Source organism: Hyperolius riggenbachi, chromosome 4 (assembly GCF_040937935.1).
Source record: "Hyperolius riggenbachi isolate aHypRig1 chromosome 4, aHypRig1.pri, whole genome shotgun sequence".
Classification (NCBI taxonomy): domain Eukaryota; kingdom Metazoa; phylum Chordata; class Amphibia; order Anura; family Hyperoliidae; genus Hyperolius; species Hyperolius riggenbachi.
Window position 1 is genome coordinate 134,818,187 of NC_090649.1, and position 24,125 is coordinate 134,842,311.

General features: G+C 50.7%; 9 non-coding genes and 2 pseudogenes across 9 annotated transcripts; all 11 read right to left on the reverse strand.

Annotated features, from left to right (window-relative positions):
- Positions 1 to 2,518: 2,518 nt before the first annotated feature.
- Positions 2,519 to 2,709, reverse strand: LOC137505587 (U2 spliceosomal RNA). The gene has a single exon (XR_011020195.1). It is a non-coding gene; the product is annotated as a U2 spliceosomal RNA (small nuclear RNA).
- A 1,181-nt stretch (positions 2,710 to 3,890) lies between these two features.
- Positions 3,891 to 4,081, reverse strand: LOC137505685 (U2 spliceosomal RNA). Its single transcript, XR_011020291.1, has one exon. It is a non-coding gene; the product is annotated as a U2 spliceosomal RNA (small nuclear RNA).
- Positions 4,082 to 5,260: 1,179 nt separating this feature from the next.
- LOC137505560 (U2 spliceosomal RNA) lies at positions 5,261 to 5,451 on the reverse strand. The gene has a single exon (XR_011020168.1). It is a non-coding gene; the product is annotated as a U2 spliceosomal RNA (small nuclear RNA).
- A 1,178-nt stretch (positions 5,452 to 6,629) lies between these two features.
- Positions 6,630 to 6,820, reverse strand: LOC137505585 (U2 spliceosomal RNA). Its single transcript, XR_011020193.1, has one exon. It is a non-coding gene; the product is annotated as a U2 spliceosomal RNA (small nuclear RNA).
- A 1,181-nt stretch (positions 6,821 to 8,001) lies between these two features.
- LOC137505790 (U2 spliceosomal RNA) lies at positions 8,002 to 8,214 on the reverse strand (annotated as a pseudogene).
- A 7,217-nt stretch (positions 8,215 to 15,431) lies between these two features.
- LOC137505148 (U2 spliceosomal RNA) lies at positions 15,432 to 15,622 on the reverse strand. Its single transcript, XR_011019769.1, has one exon. It is a non-coding gene; the product is annotated as a U2 spliceosomal RNA (small nuclear RNA).
- A 1,180-nt stretch (positions 15,623 to 16,802) lies between these two features.
- On the reverse strand, positions 16,803 to 16,985 carry LOC137505739 (U2 spliceosomal RNA). Its single transcript, XR_011020333.1, has one exon. It is a non-coding gene; the product is annotated as a U2 spliceosomal RNA (small nuclear RNA).
- Positions 16,986 to 17,506: 521 nt separating this feature from the next.
- On the reverse strand, positions 17,507 to 17,708 carry LOC137505806 (U2 spliceosomal RNA; annotated as a pseudogene).
- Positions 17,709 to 19,354: 1,646 nt separating this feature from the next.
- LOC137505159 (U2 spliceosomal RNA) lies at positions 19,355 to 19,545 on the reverse strand. The gene has a single exon (XR_011019780.1). It is a non-coding gene; the product is annotated as a U2 spliceosomal RNA (small nuclear RNA).
- A 1,181-nt stretch (positions 19,546 to 20,726) lies between these two features.
- Positions 20,727 to 20,917, reverse strand: LOC137505575 (U2 spliceosomal RNA). Its single transcript, XR_011020183.1, has one exon. It is a non-coding gene; the product is annotated as a U2 spliceosomal RNA (small nuclear RNA).
- A 1,181-nt stretch (positions 20,918 to 22,098) lies between these two features.
- On the reverse strand, positions 22,099 to 22,289 carry LOC137505170 (U2 spliceosomal RNA). Its single transcript, XR_011019791.1, has one exon. It is a non-coding gene; the product is annotated as a U2 spliceosomal RNA (small nuclear RNA).
- Positions 22,290 to 24,125: the final 1,836 nt, after the last annotated feature.

The following is a 24,125-nucleotide window of genomic DNA, read 5'->3' on the forward strand; positions in this document are numbered from 1 at the left end:
CAGACACAGAACAGTACACAGAATGCTATATAGTGTGGCTGAACGAGCGGTGTACCACTATTCCCAGCAGACACAGAACAGTACACAGAATGCTATATAGTGTGGCTGAACGAGCGGTGTACTACTGTTCCCAGCAGACACAGAACAGTACACAGAATGCTATATAGTGTGGCTGAACGAGCGGTGTACTACTGTTCCCAGCAGACACAGAACAGTACACAGAATGCTATATAGTGTGGCTGAACGAGCGGTGTACCACTATTCCCAGCAGACACAGAACAGTACACAGAATGCTATATAGTGTGGCTGAACGAGCGGTGTACTACTGTTCCCAGCAGACACAGAACAGTACACAGAATGCTATATAGTGTGGCTGAACGAGCGGTGTACTACTGTTCCCAGCAGACACAGAACAGTACACAGAATGCTATATAGTGTGGCTGAACGAGCGGTGTACTACTGTTCCCAGCAGACACAGAACAGTACACAGAATGCTATATAGTGTGGCTGAACGAGCGGTGTACTACTGTTCCCAGCAGACACAGAACAGTACACAGAATGCTATATAGTGTGGCTGAACGAGCGGTGTACCACTATTCCCAGCAGACACAGAACAGTACACAGAATGCTATATAGTGTGGCTGAACGAGCGGTGTACTACTGTTCCCAGCAGACACAGAACAGTACACAGAATGCTATATAGTGTGGCTGAACGAGCGGTGTACTACTGTTCCCAGCAGACACAGAACAGTACACAGAATGCTATATAGTGTGGCTGAACGAGCGGTGTACTACTGTTCCCAGCAGGCACAGAACAGTACACAGAATGCTATATAGTGTGGCTGAACGAGCGGTGTACCACTGTTCCCAGCAGACACAGAACAGTACACAGAATGCTATATAGTGTGGCTGAACGAGCGGTGTACCACTGTTCCCAGCAGACACAGAACAGTACACAGAATGCTATATAGTGTGGCTGAACGAGCGGTGTACTACTGTTCCCAGCAGTGACACACAATGACTGGGGGGGACCCTGGCTAGCGTGGCTGGAGCGCGAACTACCCTGCCTGCCTACCCAAAGCTAAACCCACAGACAAATGGCGGAGATATGACGTGGTTCGGGTATTTATTTACCCGAACCACGTGACAGTTCGGCCAATCAGAGCGCGTTCGGGTCCGAACCACGTGACCCGTTCGGCCAATCACAGCGCTAGCCGAACGTTCGGGGAACGTTCGGCCATGCGCTCTTAGTTCGGCCATATGGCCGAACGGTTTGGCCGAGCACCGTCAGGTGTTCGGCCGAACTCGAACATCACCCGAACAGGGTGATGTTCTGCAGAACCCGAACAGTGGCGAACACTGTTCGCCCAACACTACGCACAACCCAGCACTGCCCTGCACAGCCGGCTAACCCCGGCCAGCTACCAGCTGCCAGGGGGGGGCCCCCTTCCCACTGCCTGTGCAGGCCTGCCGGGCCCCCGGGATGGGCGCACCTGTGCTAAACGCAGACGCACGGGCCAGGCTCAGCTGCCGCCTGATTACATTAGCATGGCCCCGCCCAGCGCCGGAACAGCCATCACCCCTCCGCTGCCGTGCCTCCACTTCGAAGAGAAAAGTAAAGTAGGCTTCCGGCTCCCTGCATTCTGGCAACACGCTAGGAGAGAGTGTGGAGGGCAGAGGAAGAAGTCAAGTCTCTAGCCTGGCTGGCTGTTTGAGAACATAGTGCGTCTTTCTTTCGTTCATCCTCCTTCCTCTTCATATCTCTCTGTCTGTGTGGACGTGCGCGGTGTGCCACAAGAGGGAGACACAGGCCGGGGAGTGGAGAGCCTAAACAGGAGTTGCCTTCCTAGCCTGCTGCACACTCTCACAGCCTGGCACTGAAGCAGGCACCTGAGCAGGTGGTGCTGAGTCATGCAGGAAGCCAACCGATGATGTCACAATGCTCTGAGCCCAGGCAGCTGCTAAGTAAAGGGGCTGCAGCCAGGGCTCTGCCTGCCAGTCCGCTGGAAGCTCTCTGGGGGAAGGATGCAGCTGCTTTTCTTGCAGAGGACAACGTGCAAGCGTGAAGGAAAGTGATCCGTTCATTGTTTTTTTGACCTGCAGCAACTGCGCCGCGCAAGTACAATACAGACTTATCAAAATTAAAAATGATTTTTTTTTTCTTTGGTTGTGGGTTTTTTTTTGTGTGTTTTTCTGACTTCTTTTCCTGTCTGTTCTCAGGTTCTGATAACCAATGCGAAATACAGAGTTCATGAATAAATGACACTGATGCACAAAAATAGGCACACACAGATTTGAAACAATGTTTTTATTGTGGATTTCACAATGTATCCTGCACCCAACAGTAGCAGCACAGACATAGACCGCACAGCAGGGTGGACAATACACAACACTTGCTACTGGCAAATTCACTTTGCAGAGGGACACTTAATTTCTCCACTACACTTTCCTACACTTAGTTAGTTAGTCAGCTGGGTATTTGAGTAGTTTTGATCTGTTTTTTGACACTAGTTAGAGAGAGTAGTGCACCGGTCCTGGAGGTACTGCAATACCAGGTCGATGCGCGGAGTGGACAAAGCAAGCTCTTCTTCCATCTCCCTGTTCCAAAAATCCATTTAATATATGGTCCCCAGATAGGGGACGTATCAGATATTAAACTGATAAGAACAGATACTACACTTGATCTTAGCCAAAAGGCCGAGAAGCGATAACCCTAATTACCTTCTAAATGCAGCAGCGGCGAACAGCGCACAACCCAGCACTGCCCCGCACAGCCGGCTAACCCCGGCCAGCTACCAACTGCCAGGGGGGGGCCCCCTTCCCACTGCCTGTGCAGGCCTGCCGGGCCCCCGGGATGGGCGCACCTGTGCTAAACGCAGACGCACGGGCCAGGCTCAGCTGCCGCCTGATTACATTAGCATGGCCCCGCCCAGCGCCGGAACAGCCATCACCCCTCCGCTGCCGTGCCTCCACGTCGAAGAGAAAAGTAAAGTAGGCTTCCGGCTCCCTGCATTCTGGCAACACGCTAGGAGAGAGTGTGGAGGGCAGAGGAAGAAGTCAAGTCTCTAGCCTGGCTGGCTGTTTGAGAACACAGTGCGTCTTTCTTTCGTTCATCCTCCTTCCTCTTCATATCTCTCTGTCTGTGTGGACGTGCGCGGTGTGCCACAAGAGGGAGACACAGGCCGGGGAGTGGAGAGCCTAAACAGGAGTTGCCTTCCTAGCCTGCTGCACACTCTCACAGCCTGGCACTGAAGCAGGCACCTGAGCAGGTGGTGCTGAGTCATGCAGGAAGCCAACCGATGATGTCACAATGCTCTGAGCCCAGGCAGCTGCTAAGTAAAGGGGCTGCAGCCAGGGCTCTGCCTGCCAGTCCGCTGGAAGCTCTCTGGGGGAAGGATGCAGCTGCTTTTCTTGCAGAGGACAACGTGCAAACGTGAAGGAAAGTGATCCGTTCATGGTTTTTTTGACCTGCAGCAACTGCGCCGCGCAAGTACAATACAGACTAATCAAAATTAAAAATGATTTTTTTTTTCTTTGGTTGTGGGGTTTTTTTTGGTGTGTTTTTCTGACTTCTTTTCCTGTCTGTTCTCAGGTTCTAATAACCAATGCGAAATACAGAGTCCATGAATAAATGACACAGATGCACAAAAATAGGCACACACAGATTTGAAACAATGTTTTTATTGTGGATTTCACAATGTATCCTGCACCCAACAGTAGCAGCACAGACATAGACCGCACAGCAGGGTGGACAATACACAACACTTGCTACTGGCAAATTCACTTTGCAGAGGGACACTTAATTTCTCCACTACACTTCCCTACACTTAGTTAGTTAGTCAGCTGGGTATTTGAGTAGTTTTGATCTGTTTTTTGACACTAGTTAGAAAGAGTAGTGCACCGGTCCTGGAGGTACTGCAATACCAGGTCGATGCGCGGAGTGGACAGAGCAAGCTCTTCTGCCATCTCCCTGTTCCAAAAATCCATTTAATATATGGTCCCCAGATAGGGGACGTATCAGATTTTAAACTGATAAGAACAGATACTACACTTGATCTTAGCCAAAAGGGCGAGAAGCGATAACCCTAATTACCTTCTAAATGCAGCAGCGGCGAACAGCGCACAACCCAGCACTGCCCCGCACAGCCGGCTAACCCCGGCCAGCTACCAGCTGCCAGGGGGGGGCCCCCTTCCCACTGCCTGTGCAGGCCTGCCGGGCCCCCGGGATGGGCGCACCTGTGCTAAACGCAGACGCACGGGCCAGGCTCAGCTGCCGCCTGATTACATTAGCATGGCCCCGCCCAGCGCCGGAACAGCCATCACCCCTCCGCTGCCGTGCCTCCACTTCGAAGAGAAAAGTAAAGTAGGCTTCCGGCTCCCTGCATTCTGGCAACACGCTAGGAGAGAGTGTGGAGGGCAGAGGAAGAAGTCAAGTCTCTAGCCTGGCTGGCTGTTTGAGAACACAGTGCGTCTTTCTTTCGTTCATCCTCCTTCCTCTTCATATCTCTCTGTCTGTGTGGACGTGCGCGGTGTGCCACAAGAGGGAGACACAGGCCGGGGAGTGGAGAGCCTAAACAGGAGTTGCCTTCCTAGCCTGCTGCACACTCTCACAGCCTGGCACTGAAGCAGGCACCTGAGCAGGTGGTGCTGAGTCATGCAGGAAGCCAACCGATTATGTCACAATGCTCTGAGCCCAGGCAGCTGCTAAGTAAAGGGGCTGCAGCCAGGGCTCTGCCTGCCAGTCCGCTGGAAGCTCTCTGGGGGAAGGATGCAGCTGCTTTTCTTGCAGAGGACAACGTGCAAACGTGAAGGAAAGTGATCCGTTCATGGTTTTTATGACCTGCAGCAACTGCGCCGCGCAAGTACAATACAGACTAATCAAAATTAAAAATGATTTTTTTTTCTTTGGTTGTGGGGTTTTTTTTGTGTGTTTTTCTGACTTCTTTTCCTGTCTGTTCTCAGGTTCTGATAACCAATGCGAAATACAGAGTCCATGAATAAATGACACAGATGCACAAAAATAGGCACACACAGATTTGAAACAATGTTTTTATTGTGGATTTCACAATGTATCCTGCACCCAACAGTAGCAGCACAGACATAGACCGCACAGCAGGGTGGACAATACACAACACTTGCTACTGGCAAATTCACTTTGCAGAGGGACACTTAATTTCTCCACTACACTTCCCTACACTTAGTTAGTTAGTCAGCTGGGTATTTGAGTAGTTTTGATCTGTTTTTTGACACTAGTTAGAAAGAGTAGTGCACCGGTCCTGGAGGTACTGCAATACCAGGTCGATGCGCGGAGTGGACAGAGCAAGCTCTTCTGCCATCTCCCTGTTCCAAAAATCCATTTAATATATGGTCCCCAGATAGGGGACGTATCAGATATTAAACTGATAAGAACAGATACTACACTTGATCTTAGCCAAAAGGCCGAGAAGCGATAACCCTAATTACCTTATAAATGCAGCAGCGGCGAACAGCGCACAACCCAGCACTGCCCCGCACAGCCGGCTAACCCCGGCCAGCTACCAGCTGCCAGGGGGGCCCCCTTCCCACTGCCTGTGCAGGCCTGCCGGGCCCCCGGGATGGGCGCACCTGTGCTAAACGCAGACGCACGGGCCAGGCTCAGCTGCCGCCTGATTACATTAGCATGGGCCCGCCCAGCGCCGGAACAGCCATCACCCCTCCGCTGCCGTGCCTCCACTTCGAAGAGAAAAGTAAAGTAGGCTTCCGGCTCCCTGCATTCTGGCAACACGCTAGGAGAGAGTGTGGAGGGCAGAGGAAGAATTCAAGTCTCTAGCCTGGCTGGCTGTTTGAGAACACAGTGCGTCTTTCTTTCGTTCATCCTCCTTCCTCTTCATATCTCTCTGTCTGTGTGGACGTGCGCGGTGTGCCACAAGAGGGAGACACAGGCCGGGGAGTGGAGAGCCTAAACAGGAGTTGCCTTCCTAGCCTGCTGCACACTCTCACAGCCTGGCACTGAAGCAGGCACCTGAGCAGGTGGTGCTGAGTCATGCAGGAAGCCAACCGATGATGTCACAATGCTCTGAGCCCAGGCAGCTGCTAAGTAAAGGGGCTGCAGCCAGGGCTCTGCCTGCCAGTCCGCTGGAAGCTCTCTGGGGGAATGATGCAGCTGCTTTTCTTGCAGAGGACAACGTGCAAGCGTGAAGGAAAGTGATCCGTTCATGGTTTTTATGACCTGCAGCAACTGCGCCGCGCAAGTACAATACAGACTAATCAAAATTAAAAATGATTTTTTTTTCTTTGGTTGTGGGGTTTTTTGTTGTGTGTTTTTCTGACTTCTTTTCCTGTCTGTTCTCAGGTTCTGATAACCAATGCGAAATACAGAGTCCATGAATAAATGACACAGATGCACAAAAATAGGCACACACAGATTTGAAACAATGTTTTTATTGTGGATTTCACAATGTATCCTGCACCCAACAGTAGCAGCACAGACATAGACCGCACAGCAGGGTGGACAATACACAACACTTGCTACTGGCAAATTCACTTTGCAGAGGGACACTTAATTTCTCCACTACACTTCCCTACACTTAGTTAGTTAGTCAGCTGGGTATTTGAGTAGTTTTGATCTGTTTTTTGACACTAGTTAGAAAGAGTAGTGCACCGGTCCTGGAGGTACTGCAATACCAGGTCGATGCGCGGAGTGGACAAAGCAAGCTCTTCTTCCATCTCCCTGTTCCAAAAATCCATTTAATATATGGTCCCCAGATAGGGGACGTATCAGATATTAAACTGATAAGAACAGATACTACACTTGATCTTAGCCAAAAGGCCGAGAAGCGATAACCCTAATTACCTTCTAAATGCAGCAGCGGCGAACAGCGCACAACCCAGCACTGCCCCGCACAGCCGGCTAACCCCGGCCAGCTACCAACTGCCAGGGGGGGGCCCCCTTCCCACTGCCTGTGCAGGCCTGCCGGGCCCCCGGGATGGGCGCACCTGTGCTAAACGCAGACGCACGGGCCAGGCTCAGCTGCCGCCTGATTACATTAGCATGGCCCCGCCCAGCGCCGGAACAGCCATCACCCCTCCGCTGCCGTGCCTCCACGTCGAAGAGAAAAGTAAAGTAGGCTTCCGGCTCCCTGCATTCTGGCAACACGCTAGGAGAGAGTGTGGAGGGCAGAGGAAGAAGTCAAGTCTCTAGCCTGGCTGGCTGTTTGAGAACACAGTGCGTCTTTCTTTCGTTCATCCTCTTTCCTCTTCATATCTCTCTGTCTGTGTGGACGTGCGCGGTGTGCCACAAGAGGGAGACACAGGCCGGGGAGTGGAGAGCCTAAACAGGAGTTGCCTTCCTAGCCTGCTGCACACTCTCACAGCCTGGCACTGAAGCAGGCACCTGAGCAGGTGGTGCTGAGTCATGCAGGAAGCCAACCGATGATGTCACAATGCTCTGAGCCCAGGCAGCTGCTAAGTAAAGGGGCTGCAGCCAGGGCTCTGCCTGCCAGTCCACTGGAAGCTCTCTGGGGGAAGGATGCAGCTGCTTTTCTTGCAGAGGACAACGTGCAAACGTGAAGGAAAGTGATCCGTTCATGGTTTTTTTGACCTGCAGCAACTGCGCCGCGCAAGTACAATACAGACTAATCAAAATTAAAAATGATTTTTTTTTTCTTTGGTTGTGGGGTTTTTTTTGGTGTGTTTTTCTGACTTCTTTTCCTGTCTGTTCTCAGGTTCTGATAACCAATGCGAAATACAGAGTCCATGAATAAATGACACAGATGCACAAAAATAGGCACACACAGATTTGAAACAATGTTTTTATTGTGGATTTCACAATGTATCCTGCACCCAACAGTAGCAGCACAGACATAGACCGCACAGCAGGGTGGACAATACACAACACTTGCTACTGGCAAATTCACTTTGCAGAGGGACACTTAATTTCTCCACTACACTTCCCTACACTTAGTTAGTTAGTCAGCTGGGTATTTGAGTAGTTTTGATCTGTTTTTTGACACTAGTTAGAGAGAGTAGTGCACCGGTCCTGGAGGTACTGCAATACCAGGTCGATGCGCGGAGTGGACAGAGCAAGCTCTTCTTCCATCTCCCTGTTCCAAAAATCCATTTAATATATGGTCCCCAGATAGGGGACGTATCAGATTTTTTTTTTTTTTGTCAATCAGTCCGGTCTTAAACTCGTCTGAAACACATAGTGCTTCCACATTCGAGATCTCAACCAATCATCACATTGACTTTAATTCTTTATAATCTTTTAAATCTTTTGAATCGATAAAATTTAAAATAAAGACAAACAAACAAAAACTCTGATTCCACAATACCATTCCAACAAAGCAAACTACCTTTCCGGCAAATAAACTCTAAGTTTCCGATTCTTCCTCAGACGTCCCTTCTACCAAGTCATCTTCTTCAGACGACTCAGATGACACATCCTCATCTTCTTCTCTACTTTCAATACTCCAAATTTCCTCAAAAAAGGGGTCATACTTAAACTCCACACTTTCCACAAAAGATTCTTCTTCCTTTTTCTTCACTGTATCAGCAACCAGCACACCAACACATCTTTTTAACTCTTCTTCCTTGTTGTTCACCAACTCACTATCACAACTTTTTGTTTCCGTTTCAGGTCTCGACACATTGTCCATCTTAACTTCCGTTATATCTGCCATTTGTTCTTCCTTCATACTCACATCCTCCTTTCTATACTTTTTGTACCACCAATATCCACTTTTCTGATCCACCTCAAAAGATCTCGGCAATTCAATTCTTCCTTCTTCTCTCAACCACACATGATAAGATCTTCTACCGTCCCATACTCCACAAGAATTCAAAAAGTCCTTCACAAACACCATTTCTTTCACAAAAGGTTCAAAAATCTCTCTAATTTCCTCTACTGGAACAAAAGGGTCATCCATGGAGACGACAATCTCCACCGGTTTACTCACATCCGAGCACAACATCACCGGGTCACTATTAGTCGCCATTCTTCTCCAACGAAAATACACTTCCGCACTCACCACATTTTTCCTTAAGGTAATATCCACGAACTTATATTTCCAATTTGCTTGCATGCAAAAAATATCCTCCTTAAGTAGTCCCAACCGATCCACAATGATCCCAAAACCAACGGAAATATCCAATTCCTCTCCATTCTTGGGCAAAATCCGCAAACAGTTCTGCTTCCTCTTCAAATCCATCCTCTGCTCCTACAGCTATGTGCCGGAGCTTGGGACCACACACTCACCAGGTCCTGTCCAACCGCCCTCCACACGAGGTAGAGACGGAAAGGGAAGCCCCAACTCTCGCCCCAGGTCAGCGTGAGCCGACCCGTTAATGGCTACCCGTCTGAGGGGCTTGCCAATAGTACCTACCACTGGTAAACCAGCAGCAGGCTGAGAGAAGGGAGGGGATGATCGCTTCCCGTTGCCAGGGGACTAAGCCTAGGACCAACTGCAGCAAGTGAGGTGCCCTCCGAAGAGGATCGATCCCCACAAGTAGTGTTGGGCGAACAGTGTTCGCCACTGTTCGGGTTCTGCAGAATATCACCCTGTTCAGGTGATGTTCGAGTTCGGCCGAACACCTGACGGTGCTCGGCCAAACCGTTCGGCCGCATGGCCGAACTAAGAGCGCATGGCCGAACGTTCCCCGAACGTTCGGCTAGCGCTGTGATTGGCCGAACGGGTCACGTGGTTCGGACCCGAACGCGCTCTGATTGGCCGAACGGTCACGTGGTTCGGGTAAATAAATACCCGAACCACGTCATATCTCCGCCATTTGTCTGTGGGTTTAGCTTTGGGTAGGCAGGCAGGGTAGTTCGCGCTCCAGCCACGCTAGCCAGGGTCCCCCCCAGTCATTGTGTGTCGCTGCTGGGAACAGTAGTACACCGCTCGCTCAGCCAGACTATATATAGCATTGTTTACTGCCACTGTACCTCGCTCAGCCACGCTATATATAGCATTGTTTTTTCTGACACTCTGTGTACACGGCTTAGCCTGACTATATAGCATTGTATGTACTGCCACTGCACTGTGCACCTCGCTCAGCCACGCTATATATAGCATTTTGTTTTCTGACACTCTGTGTACATGGCTTAGCCTGACTATATAGCATTGTGTGTACTGCCACTGTGTGCACCTGGCTCAGCAGCCACGCTATATATAGCCTTGTGTTTTCTGACACTCTGTGTACACGGCTTAGCCTGACTATATAGCATTGTGTGTACTGCCACTGTACCTCGCTCAGCCACGCTATATATAGCATTGTGTTTTCTGACACTCTGTGTACATGGCTTAGCCTGACTATATAGCATTGTGTGTACTGCCACTGCACTGTGCACCTCGCTCAGCCACGCTATATATAGCATTGTGTTTTCTGACACTCTGTGTACACGGCTTAGCCTGACTATATAGCATTGTGTGTACTGCCACTGTGCACCTCGCTCAGCCACGCTATATATAGCCTTGTGTTTTCTGACACTCTGTGTACACGGCTTAGCCTGACTATATAGCATTGTGTGTACTGCCACTCTGTGTACACCGCTCAGCCAGACTATATAGCATTGTGTGTACTGCCACTCTGTGTCTGCTGGGAACAGTAGTACACCGCTCGCTCAGCCACACTATATAGCATTGTGTTTACTGCCACTCTGTGTACACCGCTCACCCAGCACACTATATAGCATTGTGTTTACTGCCACTCTGTGTCTGCTGGGAACAGTACACAACCACTATATGAGCTCACCATGAGTTCCTCAGAGACCTCCGCTGTGAGCAGCACTCCTAACAACAGCAACAGCCAACGCCCCACGCAAGCTATAACATCCACCCCAGCAGCCAGTGGTCAGCAGCAGCCCTCCCCGGAGGAGAACGTTGTGTCCATCGGTCCAGCGCCAGAGCGATTATTGAGGGCTGCCATTGAGGAGATGATGGGGCCTGATGTGGAGGAGGAGGTCGGGCTCAAGCCAGCATCCCAAGTTAATGTTGAGGACGATGAGGGGTCTGTGTCTGGGGATGTTGGGGTGGCAGAGGTGGTGGGTGGTTCAGACTCAGGAGAAGAGTTGAATGATGAGGATGATGATCGGGACCATCTGTATGTGCCTCAGAGTCCGACCCCGGAAAATATGTTGTATCGTGTGTTTAGGTACTAAAATCTGCGTTCCCACTTCCCAGTACTGCCCGGGTCCACGGATCCATATAATTTTTTGGGCAGCACTATCAAACTGTGGTACTATGAGTGAGTTGCCATGGTCCTTCTGTGCTGCCTGTCACACTCACCGTCTGTCTGCAGATGGATTGTTCAACACAGCTACGCCATCTGACATGTAGTCCTGGACCTTGTAGTCCTGGACCACGTCCTCCAACACCAATCGCCTGGAGAAGATTCCAGGCGATTGGTGTTGGAGGACGTGGAACTGCCCGATTGCTGTTCTGTGGGCTGCTGCATGGGTGTCAGAAAATGTTCCCACTCCAAGGACACTGCCAATACCATTCCCTTTTGGGCACTAGGCAGCAGCAGCTTGTGTTCTTTGCTGCCCTCCTGGTCCTCCTGGGTTTGCTGAAGTCAGTCTGTCGGCGTACAACTGGCTAGAGAAGGAGGAGGATGTCAATCTCCTCTCTAAAGTCTCCATCCTCAAGGGCCTGCTGGAATTGTTGCATTTTTGACCTGTCTGACACTTTCTTCAATCAGTTTTTTAACATTGTGTTTGTATAAACTGGGTATAAACCCAGTAATTGGTGTTGTCCAGATTCCAGAATAATGAATAGTAATGAATAGTGAATAATGCGCGGGCCGCGCTCAATGCAGTCTAGAATGAATTGAGCCATGTGTGCCAGAGAGTCCTGCCAGACTCCTCTGTCTTCTTGTTCTTGTGAGCGTTGTGATTGTTGTGATGCACCATATTCGTCACCAGCATCACTTTCTTCCTCTTCTGCTGTCCATTCCCGCTAAATTGTGGAAGTCCAACGTGCACCGCTCTGTCCCTCGGCAGTGGGGGCATCCAGTTCCTGCTCCAACTCCAGCTGTTCCTCGTCCTGTTCTTTGTTATAGCTGGGACCAGCGTTTCCTGAGGCAGGTTGCCTGATGTTGGTATCATCACGCTGATCATTTTCATCTTCAGAATCCCCCACTTGCATCATGCCAGCGGTTTCCATCTTCAACATTGATTTCTTCAGTAAACACAGCAGTGGTATTGTAATGCTGACTGTAGAGTTGTCACTGCAGTGCTCAGTCACAAGCAACGTGGATTGCTCAAAATTTTGGAGGACTTGGCAGAGATCCAACATGGTGGCCCAATCAGATCCACAGAAGCTTTGTAGCTACTAGCTAGCTGCTGGAATGCGCCTCGGCACTGCGCAAAAGCGTGCTAGCATGTGCAGCGTAGAATTCCAGCGCATAGGGAGGGACATCACCCAGCGAGTGATGGTGCGCTACATTGAAGCGCTCCTGCATCTCTTGGTGAGTCCTTCAGAACCGGTACTGGACTTTAAACAATGTTTTTTTTTTTTCCTTCAACAGAAGATCTGCCACGTTGGAGAACTTGGAGTGAGGAGGACGCCGCCGACCCCGACACCAAGCTGAATCCCGGCGAACTCCAAGCAGAGGATCTTCAGGAACCCTCAAGGCTTTGAGCAAGCTGAGGAGGATCAGCAGTCCCGACGAGACCTCTCCTCATATGTGACTGAGTGCAGTGGAGTAGAGCTCCCCAGAACAACCTCTCACTTGTCACTTTGTCACTGGTCACTTGTCACTTTGTCATTTTGTCACTTTGTCACTTGTCACTTGTCACTTTGTCATTTTGTCACTTTGTCATTTTGTCACTTTGTCACTTGTCACTTGTCACTTTGTCATTTTGTCACTTTGTCATTTTGTCACTTTGTCACTGGTCACTGTCACTTGTCACTTGGTCACTTGTCACTTGGTCACTTGGTCACTTGTCCAGATGATCTCGGTACACCTCCTGCGATTCAAATTCCTGCACACATTGCTCTGGGATTTGGGTGTAATGAATGATGCATCTAACTGGCCACCGGAGGCAATTAAGGCCTTCAAAACATTGAAAGCAGCTTTCTGTTCCGCCCCCATTTTGCGTTATGTTGAGTTGTTGACGTCATGTTCATCCTCGGCCTCGCCTTGCATTTCAGTGCGAGGTGCATTTTCCACAGAAAAAGGTTGTGAATCCGGGCACAACATTTGTGGCTGTTCCATTGACCTTTCACAGGTAGAAGATTGTGGGGGTGGGAATAGCTCCTCCGAATAGCCCATTGTGTCCTGAAAACTACTCATTGCATTGCTTTGCGCACGCATTTTTTTGTCCTCATGCAAGGCCTGAGTTGCACCTGAAAGCGTGGCCTTCTCCTCCTGCGCCTCCTCCTGTTCCATCACGTCTGCTGCTGCTGGGTTAGCGTTGACGCCCGGTCCCTGTTTATTGAACCTCTTATCTTTATTACATTTATGACTGCATGGCGGTAAAAAGCATGCCATCCGCACGCTTCTTGTCCTCATGCAAGGCCTGGGTTGTTGTGCCTCAAAAAGCATGGCCTTCTCCTCCTGCGCCTGCTCCTGTTCCATCACGTGTGCTGCTGCTGCTGGGTTAGCATTGCCGGTCCCTGTTTATGGAACCTCTTATCTTTATTACATTTATGACTGCATGGAGGTAAAAAGCATGCTATCCGCACGCTTCTTGTCCTCATGCAAGGCCTGGGTTGTTGTGTCTCAAAAAGCATGGCCTTCTCCTCCTGCGCCTGCTCCTGTTCCATCACGTCTGCTGCTGCTGGTGCTGGGTTAGCGTTACCGGTCCCTTTTCCTGGAACCTCTTCTCTGTATTACATTTATGACTGCATGGCGACAAAAAGCATGTTACCTGTGCAAAGAAACATGACATTTTCCACATTTAAAAGACAGTTTTTCCTTTGAAACTTTACAATCAATTTTCTCAAAAACTATAAGCTCTTTTTCAAATATTTTTTTTCCTCTTGTACCCACTCCCAAGGTGCACATACCCTGCAAATTTGGGGTATGTAGCATGTAAGGAAGCTTTACAAAGCACGAAAGTTCGGGTCCCCATTGACTTCCATTATGTTCGGAGTTCGGCGCGAACACCCGAACATCGCGGCAATGTTCGGCGAACGTTCGCGAACCCGAACATCTAGGTGTTCGCCCAACACTACCCACAAGGCGGATCTTCGGGTACCCCTGGCACCTTCTGGCTTCGAATCAAGGCTGGAACTGCACTTGATCTTAGCCAAAAGGCCGAGAAGCGATAACCCTAATTACCTTCTAAATGCAGCAGCGGCGAACAGCGCACAACCCAGCACTGCCCCGCACAGCCGGCTAACCCCGGCCAGCTACCAGCTGCCAGGGGGGGGGGCCCCCTTCCCACTGCCTGTGCAGGCCTGCCGGGCCCCCGGGATGGGCGCACCTGTGCTAAACGCAGACGCACGGGCCAGGCTCAGCTGCCGCCTGATTACATTAGCATGGCCCCGCCCAGCGCCGGAACAGCCATCACCCCTCCGCTGCCGTGCCTCCACGTCGAAGAGAAAAGTAAAGTAGGCTTCCGGCTCCCTGCATTCTGGCAACACGCTAGGAGAGAGTGTGGAGGGCAGAGGAAGAAGTCAAGTCTCTAGCCTGGCTGGCTGTTTGAGAACACAGTGCGTCTTTCTTTCGTTCATCCTCCTTCCTCTTCATATCTCTCTGTCTGTGTGGACGTGCACGGTGTGCCACAAGAGGGAGACACAGGCCGGGGAGTGGAGAGCCTAAACAGGAGTTGCCTTCCTAGCCTGCTGCACACTCTCACAGCCTGGCACTGAAGCAGGCACCTGAGCAGGTGGTGCTGAGTCATGCAGGAAGCCAACCGATGATGTCACAATGCTCTGAGTCCAGGCAGCTGCTAAGTAAAGGGGCTGCAGCCAGGGCTCTGCCTGCCAGTCCGCTGGAAGCTCTCTGGGGGAAGGATGCAGCTGCTTTTCTTGCAGAGGACAACGTGCAAACGTGAAGGAAAGTGATCCGTTCATGGTTTTTATGACCTGCAGCAACTGCGCCGCGCAAGTACAATACAGACTAATCAAAATTAAAAATGATTTTTTTTTCTTTGGTTGAGGGTTTTTTTTTGTGTGTTTTTCTGACTTCTTTTCCTGTCTGTTCTCAGGTTCTGATAACCAATGCGAAATACAGAGTCCATGAATAAATGACACAGATGCACAAAAATAGGCACACACAGATTTGAAACAATGTTTTTATTGTGGATTTCACAATGTATCCTGCACCCAACAGTAGCAGCACAGACATAGACCGCACAGCAGGGTGGACAATACACAACACTTGCTACTGGCAAATTTACTTTGCAGAGGGACACATAATTTCTCCACTACACTTTCCTACACTTAGTTAGTTAGTCAGCTGGGTATTTGAGTAGTTTTGATCTGTTTTTTGACACTAGTTAGAGAGAGTAGTGCACCGGTCCTGGAGGTACTGCAATACCAGGTCGATGCGCGGAGTGGACAGAGCAAGCTCTTCTTCCATCTCCCTGTTCCAAAAATCCATTTAATATATGGTCCCCAGATAGGGGACGTATCAGATATTAAACTGATAAGAACAGATACTACACTTGATCTTAGCCAAAAGGCCGAGAAGCGATAACCCTAATTACCTTCTAAATGCAGCAGCGGCGAACAGCGCACAACCCAGCAATGCCCCGCACAGCCGGCTAACCCCGGCCAGCTACCAGCTGCCAGGGGGGGGCCCCCTTCCCACTGCCTGTGCAGGCCTGCCGGGCCCCCGGGATGGGCGCACCTGTGCTAAACGCAGACGCACGGGCCAGGCTCAGCTGCCACCTGATTACATTAGCATGGCCCCGCCCAGCGCCGGAACAGCCATCACCCCTCCGCTGCCGTGCCTCCACGTCGAAGAGAAAAGTAAAGTAGGCTTCCGGCTCCCTGCATTCTGGCAACACGCTAGGAGAGAGTGTGGAGGGCAGAGGAAGAAGTCAAGTCTCTAGCCTGGCTGGCTGTTTGAGAACACAGTGCGTCTTTCTTTCGTTCATCCTCCTTCCTCTTCATATCTCTCTGTCTGTGTGGACGTGCACGGTGTGCCACAAGAGGGAGACACAGGCCGGGGAGTGGAGAGCCTAAACAGGAGTTGCCTTCCTAGCCTGCTGCACACTCTCACAGCCTGGCACTGAAGCAGGCACCTGAGCAGGTGGTGCTGAGTCATGCAGGAAGCCAACCGATGATGTCACAATGCTCTGAGCCCAGGCAGCTGCTAAGTAAAGGGGCTGCAGCCAGGGCTCTGCCTGCCAGTCCGCTGGAAGCTCTCTGGGGGAAGGATGCAGCTGCTTTTCTTGCAGAGGACAACGTGCAAACGTGAAGGAAAGTGATCCGTTCATGGTTTTTTTGACCTGCAGCAACTGCGCCGCGCAAGTACAATACAGACGAATCAAAATTAAAAATGATTTTTTTTTTCTTTGGTTGTGGGTTTTTTTGTGTGTGTTTTTCTGACTTCTTTTCCTGTCTGTTCTCAGGTTCTGATAACCAATGCGAAATACAGAGTCCATGAATAAATGACACAGATGCACAAAAATAGGCACACACAGATTTGAAACAATGTTTTTATTGTGGATTTCACAATGTATCCTGCACCCAACAGTAGCAGCACAGACATAGACCGCACAGCAGGGTGGACAATACACAACACTTGCTACTGGCAAATTCACTTTGCAGAGGGACACTTAATTTCTCCACTACACTTCCCTACACTTAGTTAGCTAGTCAGCTGGGTATTTGAGTAGTTTTGATCTGTTTTTTGACACTAGTTAGAGAGAGTAGTGCACCGGTCCTGGAGGGACTGCAATACCAGGTCGATGCGCGGAGTGGACAGAGCAAGCTCTTCTTCCATCTCCCTGGTCCAAAAATCCATTTAATATATGGTCCCCAGATAGGGGACGTATCAGATATTAAACTGATAAGAACAGATTTTTTTTTTTTTTTTTTTTTTTAAGCTTTCTTGGCCCCTGTTGCATGCAACAGAGGTCCCGGGTAAGCAAGGCTATTAGCCCCGTGCACGGAAAAAGCGTGAGTGCCCTAAAGCACCCCCACAAAACGTGCACGAGTAGCCACGGGCCCCACAATGCTGCAGGGCCCTTCCGGTTGTTCCCCGAAGGGAACCTTCCCCCTTTGCCTTCGGCTCAGGGGGTGGCATCCTCCAACACCCGAGGGGTTGAAGGATCCTGGGGTCCTCCGAGGAGGACCCCTACTGCGCCCAGTGGTTACCCAAAGGGCCTGGCCATGTGGCAACCGTGTCCACATGGTCTGGGTGGCTCCCCCGAGAGGGAGCCGGGTGGGAACCGAAGTCCCCGTGCCAGCAAGCTGGCCCCGACCTTGCGGCCGGAGTGATAAAAATTCCGCACTCTCCCTAGCCAAAAGGCCGGGGAGCTGCGTTAGTTGGTTTTGCATATGGGCAGTACAGACCAAAGCACCCTACTTCCGCCTGAGATCTGCCACATCTCAGGTTTTTTCGGGTGCACCTGGAGCGCCACTTCCAGGGGCAGTACGCCTAAGCAAAGCCCTCAGCCATTCAGCCTCGACCATGGTATAGATCCATTCCATCAGTCCCTGGGAATTACGACCAGGAAGGACACCCTGCCACAGTGCCATCCTTCCAGGTCCCCCCAAAAATTTCAAGAACAGATACTACACTTGATCTTAGCCAAAAGGCCGAGAAGCGATAACCCTAATTACCTTCTAAATGCAGCAGCGGCGAACAGCGCACAACCAAGGCACTGCCCCGCACAGCCGGCTAACCCCGGCCAGCTACCAGCTGCCAGGGGGGGGGGGGCCCTTCCCACTGCCTGTGCAGGCCTGCCGGGCCCCCGGGATGGGCGCACCTGTGCTAAACGCAGACGCACGGGCCAGGCTCAGCTGCCGCCTGATTACATTAGCATGGCCCCGCCCAGCGCCGGAACAGCCATCATCCCTCCGCTGACGTGCCTCCACGTCGAAGAGAAAAGTAAAGTAGGCTTCCGGCTCCCTGCATTCTGGCAACGCGCTAGGAGAGAGTGTGGAGGGCAGAGGAAGAAGTCAAGTCTCTAGCCTGGCTGGCTGTTTGAGAACACAGTGCGTCTTTCTTTCGTTCATCCTCCTTCCTCTTCATATCTCTCTGTCTGTGTGGACGTGCGCGGTGTGCCACAAGAGGGAGACACAGGCCGGGGAGTGGAGAGCCTAAACAGGAGTTGCCTTCCTAGCCTGCTGCACACTCTCACAGCCTGGCACTGAAGCAGGCACCTGAGCAGGTGGTGCTGAGTCATGCAGGAAGCCAACCGATGATGTCACAATGCTCTGAGCCCAGGCAGCTGCTAAGTAAAGGGGCTGCAGCCAGGGCTCTGCCTGCCAGTCCGCTGGAAGCTCTCTGGGGGAAGGATGCAGCTGCTTTTCTTGCAGAGGACAACGTGCAAACGTGAAGGAAAGTGATCCGTTCATGGTTTTTTTGACCTGCAGCAACTGCGCCGCGCAAGTACAATACAGACTTATCAAAATTAAAAATGATTTTTTTTTCTTTGGTTGTGGGGTTTTTTTTGTGTGTTTTTCTGACTTCTTTTCCTGTCTGTTCTCAGGTTCTGATAACCAATGCGAAATACAGAGTCCATGAATAAATGACACAGATGCACAAAAATAGGCACAGACAGATTTGAAACAATGTTTTTATTGTGGATTTCACAATGTATCCTGCACCCAACAGTAGCAGCACAGACATAGACCGCACAGCAGGGTGGACAATACACAACACTTGCTACTGGCAAATTTACTTTGCAGAGGGACACTTAAAGAGACACTGAAGCGAAAAAAAAATGATGATATTATGATTTGTATGTGTAGCACATCTAAGAAATAAAAGATTAAGATCAGATACATCAGTCTAATTGTTTCCAGTACAGGAAGAGTTAAGAAACTCCAGTTGTTATCTCTATGCAAAAAAGCCATTCATTTCTACGACTTTCAAAAGTCGTGGAGAGGGCTGTCTTCTGACTTTTATTATCTCAACTGTTTACTTTTCCTCTGCTAGAGGAGAGGTCATTACTTCACAGACTGCTCTGAAAGAATCATTTTGAATGCTGAATGTTGTGTAATCTGCACATATTAGAGAATGATGCAATGTTAGAAAAAACACTATATACCTGAAAATAAAAGTATGAGAATATTTTCTTTGCTGCTAATCTTCTAGTAATTATTCATAGTACACAACCAATTCATTATATCATATATTTTTTTTCGCTTCAGTGTCTCTTTAATTTCTCCACTACACTTTCCTACACTTAGTTAGTTAGTCAGCTGGGTATTTGAGTAGTTTTGATCTGTTTTCTGACACTAGTTAGAGAGAGTAGTGCACCGGTCCTGGAGGTACTGCAATACCAGGTCGATGCGCGGAGTGGACAGAGCAAGCTCTTCTTCCATCTCCCTGTTCCAAAAATCCATTTAATATATGGTCCCCAGATAGGGGACGTATCAGATATTAAACTGATAAGAACAGATACTACACTTGATCTTAGCCAAAAGGCCGAGAAGCGATAACCCTAATTACCTTCTAAATGCAGCAGCGGCGAACAGCGCACAACCCAGCACTGCCCCGCACAGCCGGCTAACCCGGGCCAGCTACCAGCTGCCAGGGGGGGGGGCCCCCTTCCCACTGCCTGTGCAGGCCTGCCGGGCCCCCGGGATGGGTGCACCTGTGCTAAACGCAGACGCACGGGCCAGGCTCAGCTGCCGCCTGATTACATTAGCATGGCCCCGCCCAGCGCCGGAACAGCCATCACCCCTCCGCTGCCGTGCCTCCACGTCGTAGAGAAAAGTAAAGTAGGCTTCCGGCTCCCTGCATTCTGGCAACACGCTAGGAGAGAGTGTGGAGGGCAGAGGAAGAAGTCAAGTCTCTAGCCTGGCTGGCTGTTTGAGAACACAGTGCGTCTTTCTTTCGTTCATCCTCCTTCCTCTTCATATCTCTCTGTCTGTGTGGACGTGCACGGTGTGCCACAAGAGGGAGACACAGGCCGGGGAGTGGAGAGCCTAAACAGGAGTTGCCTTCCTAGCCTGCTGCACACTCTCACAGCCTGGCACTGAAGCAGGCACCTGAGCAGGTGGTGCTGAGTCATGCAGGAAGCCAACCGATGATGTCACAATGCTCTGAGCCCAGGCAGCTGCTAAGTAAAGGGGCTGCAGCCAGGGCTCTGCCTGCCAGTCCGCTGGAAGCTCTCTGGGGGAAGGATGCAGCTGCTTTTCTTGCAGAGGACAACGTGCAAACGTGAAGGAAAGTGATCCGTTCATGGTTTTTTTGACCTGCAGCAACTGCGCCGCGCAAGTACAATACAGACGAATCAAAATTAAAAATGATTTTTTTTTCTTTGGTTGTGGGTTTTTTTGTGTGTGTTTTTCTGACTTCTTTTCCTGTCTGTTCTCAGGTTCTGATAACCAATGCGAAATACAGAGTCCATGAATAAATGACACAGATGCACAAAAATAGGCACACACAGATTTGAAACAATGTTTTTATTGTGGATTTCACAATGTATCCTGCACCCAACAGTAGCAGCACAGACATAGACCGCACAGCAGGGTGGACAATACACAACACTTGCTACTGGCAAATTCACTTTGCAGAGGGACACTTAATTTCTCCACTACACTTCCCTACACTTAGTTAGTTAGTCAGCTGGGTATTTGAGTAGTTTTGATCTGTTTTTTGACACTAGTTAGAGAGAGTAGTGCACCGGTCCTGGAGGGACTGCAATACCAGGTCGATGCGCGGAGTGGACAGAGCAAGCTCTTCTTCCATCTCCCTGTTCCAAAAATCCATTTAATATATGGTCCCCAGATAGGGGACGTATCAGATATTAAACTGATAAGAACAGATACTACACTTGATCTTAGCCAAAAGGCCGAGAAGCGATAACCCTAATTACCTTCTAAATGCAGCAGCGGCGAACAGCGCACAACCAAGGCACTGCCCCGCACAGCCGGCTAACCCCGGCCAGCTACCAGCTGCCAGGGGGGGGGGCCCCTTCCCACTGCCTGTGCAGGCCTGCCGGGCCCCCGGGATGGGCGCACCTGTGCTAAACGCAGACGCACGGGCCAGGCTCAGCTGCCGCCTGATTACATTAGCATGGCCCCGCCCAGCGCCGGAACAGCCATCATCCCTCCGCTGACGTGCCTCCACGTCGAAGAGAAAAGTAAAGTAGGCTTCCGGCTCCCTGCATTCTGGCAACGCGCTAGGAGAGAGTGTGGAGGGCAGAGGAAGAAGTCAAGTCTCTAGCCTGGCTGGCTGTTTGAGAACACAGTGCGTCTTTCTTTCGTTCATCCTCCTTCCTCTTCATATCTCTCTGTCTGTGTGGACGTGCGCGGTGTGCCACAAGAGGGAGACACAGGCCGGGGAGTGGAGAGCCTAAACAGGAGTTGCCTTCCTAGCCTGCTGCACACTCTCACAGCCTGGCACTGAAGCAGGCACCTGAGCAGGTGGTGCTGAGTCATGCAGGAAGCCAACCGATGATGTCACAATGCTCTGAGCCCAGGCAGCTGCTAAGTAAAGGGGCTGCAGCCAGGGCTCTGCCTGCCAGTCCGCTGGAAGCTCTCTGGGGGAAGGATGCAGCTGCTTTTCTTGCAGAGGACAACGTGCAAACGTGAAGAAAAGTGATCCGTTCATGTTTTTTTTGACCTGCAGCAACTGTGCCGCGCAAGTACAATACAGACTAATCAAAATTAAAAATGATTTTTTTTTCTTTGGTTGTGGGGTTTTTTTTGTGTGTTTTTCTGACTTCTTTTCCTGTCTGTTCTCAGGTTCTGATAACCAATGTGAAATACAGAGTCCATGAATAAATGACACAGATGCACAAAAATAGGCACACACAGATTTGAAACAATGTTTTTATTGTGGATTTCACAATGTATCCTGCACCCAACAGTAGCAGCACAGACATAGACCGCACAGCAGGGTGGACAATACACAACACTTGCTACTGGCAAATTTACTTTGCAGAGGGACACTTAATTTCTCCACTACACTTTCCTACACTTAGTTAGTTAGTCAGCTGGGTATTTGAGTAGTTTTGATCTGTTTTTTGACACTAGTTAGAGAGAGTAGTGCACCGGTCCTGGAGGTACTGCAATACCAGGTCGATGCGCGGAGTGGACAGAGCAAGCTCTTCTTCCATCTCCCTGTTCCAAAAATCCATTTAATATATGGTCCCCAGATAGGGGACGTATCAGATATTAAACTGATAAGAACAGATACTACACTTGATCTTAGCCAAAAGGCCGAGAAGCGATAACCCTAATTACCTTCTAAATGCAGCAGCGGCGAACAGCGCACAACCCAGCACTGCCCCGCACAGCCGGCTAACCCCGGCCAGCTACCAGCTGCCAGGGGGGGGGCCCCCTTCCCACTGCCTGTGCAGGCCTGCCGGGCCCCCGGGATGGGCGCACCTGTGCTAAACGCAGACGCACGGGCCAGGCTCAGCTGCCGCCTGATTACATTAGCATGGCCCCGCCCAGCGCCGGAACAGCCATCACCCCTCCGCTGCCGTGCCTCCACGTCGTAGAGAAAAGTAAAGTAGGCTTCCGGCTCCCTGCATTCTGGCAACACGCTAGGAGAGAGTGTGGAGGGCAGAGGAAGAAGTCAAGTCTCTAGCCTGGCTGGCTGTTTGAGAACACAGTGCGTCTTTCTTTCGTTCATCCTCCTTCCTCTTCATATCTCTCTGTCTGTGTGGACGTGCACGGTGTGCCACAAGAGGGAGACACAGGCCGGGGAGTGGAGAGCCTAAACAGGAGTTGCCTTCCTAGCCTGCTGCACACTCTCACAGCCTGGCACTGAAGCAGGCACCTGAGCAGGTGGTGCTGAGTCATGCAGGAAGCCAACCGATGATGTCACAATGCTCTGAGCCCAGGCAGCTGCTAAGTAAAGGGGCTGCAGCCAGGGCTCTGCCTGCCAGTCCGCTGGAAGCTCTCTGGGGGAAGGATGCAGCTGCTTTTCTTGCAGAGGACAACGTGCAAGCGTGAAGGAAAGTGATCCGTTCATGGTTTTTTTGACCTGCAGCAACTGCGCCGCGCAAGTACAATACAGACGAATCAAAATTAAAAATGATTTTTTTTTCTTTGGTTGTGGGTTTTTTTGTGTGTGTTTTTCTGACTTCTTTTCCTGTCTGTTCTCAGGTTCTGATAACCAATGCGAAATACAGAGTCCATGAATAAATGACACAGATGCACAAAAATAGGCACACACAGATTTGAAACAATGTTTTTATTGTGGATTTCACAATGTATCCTGCACCCAACAGTAGCAGCACAGACATAGACCGCACAGCAGGGTGGACAATACACAACACTTGCTACTGGCAAATTCACTTTGCAGAGGGACACTTAATTTCTCCACTACACTTCCCTACACTTAGTTAGTTAGTCAGCTGGGTATTTGAGTAGTTTTGATCTGTTTTTTGACACTAGTTAGAGAGAGTAGTGCACCGGTCCTGGAGGTAGTGTTGGGCGAACACCTGGATGTTCGGGTTCGGGCCGAACAGGCCGAACATGGGCCAGATGTTCGGCATGTTCGGCCCGAACGCCGAACTCAATGGGAGTCAATGGGACCCCCGAACATGCCCATTTTGGGGGCCCTATGGGGTCGCAGGCATAAGGGGGGAGCATGCCCCGGTCGCGGGGGGGGTCGGAAATTCCCCCCACCCCCTCCGCTAGCGCTCCCCCCTCTGCCCGCTTCCCCATACAAAAAGTTTAAATCAAGTTCAATAGTACCTGGGCTGGTGGCATTGGCTGGCAGTGGAGTGAGGAGGAGGAGGAGTCCGAATAGCAGAGTGACGTTGAGGCCGGGCAGCGGGCGGTTCAGCGCTAGTACCCTTGTGGTACTTCCGCCCTTTCTCTGACCTCACGTCCTCTGCGTGATGACGCATACGAGGGTACGCGTGATGCGTACCCTCGTATGCAGAGGACGTGAGGTCAGAGAAAGGGCGGAAGTACCACAAGGGTACTAGCGCTGAACCGCCCGCTGCCCGGCCTCAACGTCACTCTGCTACTCGGACTCCTCCTCCTCCTCACTCCACTGCCAGCCAATGCCACCAGCCCAGGTACACTACTATTGAACTTGATTTAAACTTT